A 4471-nucleotide genomic window follows, 5' to 3' on the forward strand; every position below is an offset into this window, starting at 1 on the left:
CAAATTGTATTTCCTGGTCACATAATGAAATACCCTAATTCCCTTAAGGGAACATCCTTTTGATTTAAAGGAAGCAAGAGGTGATGCTATTATAAATATCCGGGAGTAAAAGTTTGTTTTATTAATTTGTTGGAATCAATAATGAATATAATCAAATATTCTCCTGACAAGCTCTTCATAATTTTACTCATTAATGATCCAATATAACCTTTATTCCTACCATTATGTTCAATATAGAAGTGTGTCAACTCGAGCTATTCGAGTTGATTGGATGATTTTTCTAAACTTGACTAAAATGGTGAGTCTATTTTCCCATATGTAAAAAAAACAACTTGATTTCATACTTTATTGAGTCGGCTAGATTTATATCACTAAACCTCATCAAATATTTTATTTTTGATGTGTTGTCTCTAAGAAATTTTCTTATGAGGTTATTTGCATATCTAAGGAGACGGACTAGACTTAGGTACACTAAGGTTTCGGTACGAAGTGTACGATATAACAGTTTTCTAATAAAATATGAGCTCATAAAACCTAAAAAAAATGAATCGTACTGGACATAATAGTGTTGAGCACTCGGTCTGCGACCAAATTTTTTGGTTTTTAGTTCTTTTCTAGATTGATTTAGCATTCAGAGCATGCACCGAAATTTCCGTTTCTGGAAAAAAAAATCTTCCTTTCAATTCAACGGATCGAAGGTGGATCGAATTAATTAAAATTATAACGCTATCAAATCGGTCTAGAAATCCTAGACCGAACACCAACACATGTAAATAATAAACAAACTTTTGGTTTTCAGACAACTTAGTTTCTTTATTAAAAATTACATACACACAAACCAACTTTTTCTTGATCCATGTCCTTTAACATTATATAGATCTTTGATAATTTGATAAGTGTTGGTTCATATCCTATGATTAGACAAATAACTTTTACACAAATATCTGTGCTTATGGATGCAACAATAATCCAGACGGGTTTGAAAACTCATTCTAGCATCTAAACACATATATTATTTCATCTATAACATAAAATGTAATACCAACCTTACCTTATTTTTATAACTTTGGATGATTAGTTGATTAAGTAATTAATTATTGATAATTATACAAATATCTTTGAAATGTTGTTTTCCGGAATCAACCTGGTTTTAATTACTTGATTTTAAAAAACTAATTAATATCATTATCTGAGGAGTCATTTCCTTTCAAAAAATTAGGCAAATTTCAAGTTATGAAATAAATTGTAAAAATCTTTTTTTTGTATACATAAAATGGAAGCAACTAACTGATTTCCATAAAATCAATAAAAACTCAGATATTTGGAAATTAAACTATTTTGTGGCAAATTTTATTTTTGCCACCAGACTCACTATTCCAATTAATGATAGCAACTGACTGTATTTCTAGGAAAACTTAAGAAACTCGCCTCTAAAATGAAACCACGCTTACTTCCCTACCAATTCTACAGCTTGATTGCTACCCAATATAAAAAGAAGGTTATCTTTGTGCATTTTGAACTCTGAATATATGTAGAGAAAGGTTACATTTTTATCTATCTCGTTCTTTACAAAAGTCCTAAATGTCCTTGTTTTGATTGAGCAAGTTGAGAAATGCGTGGTTATCATTATTAATTATAATTAAAGGTAAAGTTCAGCAGGGATTCATTCCTGCATTTGCACTCTTCTCCATTGATGAACACCGATACCAAATTCGGAATTATACACTCTCAGGATAGATTGCATTTCTTATTTTTTAAATTTCTCCCCTACTTTTTCTTTTTCTCTCTCTTTGTTTCCATCTCTTCTAGCTGGAGCATAACTATATATGAACTTTTATTATGAGATAAATTCAAAAATGAGTTTCATCCTTGAAATATTGTCGTAGCCTTACCTCAAATTAAAAATTATATAGAGTGTGTTTGGGGAGGCTCTTTTTTTAAGAATTAAAATTCATACTTTCAGCTATGCAATGAGATACTTTTAAACTTTTTGAAGCTATGAGCTTTTGAATAAAAAGCACCTATTTTCGACTTTAAACAAAGATAACTCGTTTTATAAGTATGATACACACATTTAAAAATGGTTTTAAAAATTTTTTAAGATTCGGTTTTAAAATATATCAACATGATTTAACCACGGCAAAAAATCCATACTGTATATGGCAAAAAAAAATCACGAAAAACAAAAATGTTTATCAACTATCTCCCTCCACGAAGTATATCATGAGGGAGAAATATGTGGTGGTAATGCCCTCTTAATACAATCCTATAAAACAGATATTCAATTCTTTGATTCTAAATAATAAGTTCCTCATTAGAAAGTTTTATTATGATATTCAATACAATGCGTTTGTTTTTCAAGGATAGTCAATTGTAGTGTTGTCACGATAGCAATACTTTCGAACTAAATCCGGTACCAAAATATTTATCGGTGCTTCAGTATTTTTTTATACTTTTTCTACTAAAAATTATAAGATAAAATGTCCTGTAGGGGAATTCAAATGCACTTACAGGTAGTGTTCTTTCAGCCCTTATTTATTCTGTCCATTCCAGTCTTAGGACTCATCCTATTAGTCCTTAGGCTAATGGTCTTTCGGACTAGTAATACTAGAACTTATTTTAAAAAAAAGTTGAGTGACATTATCAAGGGCCAAACTGTATCAGTTTTAGAACTGATATGCAGGACTGAACATAACTGGACCGAGACTGAACATGACGAGACTGTATTACGAAAAGGAGTGTACCCATATTTTTTATTTGAGGGTAGGGGTTAACATCAGAAATTTGTGGACATTTCTTTATAAAGATTTTTTTTTTTTTTTGAAGTTAGGATGAGAAGTGTCAGATTGGTTCTCGTGAGTGGTTATTAACTGATTTGCTTATTACTAAATGGAATAATGTTACGACACCTTGCGGATAATATATGTCTATTTAGTTTTTTCATGCCCTATTTTGATATAATTTCCAATATCCTAGCTTCATTTTATATGTTCCTTAGTAGCTTTAAAAATGAAGTCAACATTCACCTGTGCCTTATAAACATCGTAAATACCCAAACACATTCATCATATACGATATATATACATTGATTTAAGGAGGAAAAAATACATATTTAACAACAACAAGAACAACGGTAGACAACTCAAGGACAGGTCGGACGGAAAATAGAAACCACTCATCATAAAACTTATATTTCAATCATTGTTAATAGATGGAAGTATCATAGCATTTTTTTAAATCTGTGTATTTATAGTAGAAGTATTTTTGATTATGACTAAATATCGTATCATATAGTTCAATGTACTAAATTATAAGTATAAATGATAAATTAAATATTTGGAGAATATTCCCAGTGGCTGTATTTTAGTTAAAGGATGAAGTTAATGAATGAGATGTAAATCCCAGAATAACTGGAGGGACTATTGATGATGTATCCTTAATATAATTATCCTAATTATGAAGAATTATAATAGATTAGAAACTTTTTGTTAACCAAAGACATTTTTAAATTAGATTTCCATAGTGATGGAAATCTATAAAAACTGCGATCACTAAATTGAAATAAGAAGGTTTAAAGACTCTTATATTTATAGTTTTATAAAATAAGTGTGTGGGAGAACAAAGATTAGAAATGAACATGTTAACCGTACCAAAAATATTTTCATGGAAACTCAATTTGCCGAAGGACCATTACATTTGGCCAAAAAATGATATTTATGTACTTTAATTCAATTTAAAATAAATATATGATAAATAAGTATTATTTATATGCCATATTAGTAAACTAATTAGTGTTATTTTGTAGCAAAAATATTTCTTTTGTATTATATTAATTAATAATCATCAAACAAAAGCAATACAAAATCAAGTTGGAATGTAGTCGAATCATATACCGTTATAGTACTCAAAATAAATAAAATAATAAACGAACCCGATAGCAATTGAAATGGAAGAAGTAGTAATCACTTCTTCCATTTCAATTAATTATTTGTCGGTATGATTGATTATTCATATTGGAAAATACTCATGGATTGACAAACAAGCATAATATCAGGCAAGAACAGTGATTTCTACTTCGTTAACATCCGTGATGTGTAAAAAGAAGAGGAGGAGGTTGTGGAGAGGCAAACGACTGAATTTTTAATTACATAGGTATATAAATATTTTAAATATCATTTTTTGGTCTAATGATACAAATGGTTCTTCGGCGTCATGTCCGTTTCGCAAATTGTCTTTCGGCTAACATGTTTTCGACCAATAGTCCACTCACGCCCAACTACAAATCTGGAAAGGACATAAGCAGGAATTACTTTTATGTCGATACTCAACTTTACTCTGAGTCCAACAAGGACTTAAAACTTATATCTCCCCAAGAAATCATCAGTTATTCTCCGTCTTTCATGAGAACACGAAGAAGTTCCTCAAACAGCTTTGGAAAATTAAACCGGGTATTGAAAGAAAAAATCCCCTA

This window comes from Lepeophtheirus salmonis, chromosome 6 (assembly GCF_016086655.4).
Source record: "Lepeophtheirus salmonis chromosome 6, UVic_Lsal_1.4, whole genome shotgun sequence".
NCBI classification, from domain to species: Eukaryota; Metazoa; Arthropoda; class Copepoda; order Siphonostomatoida; family Caligidae; genus Lepeophtheirus; species Lepeophtheirus salmonis.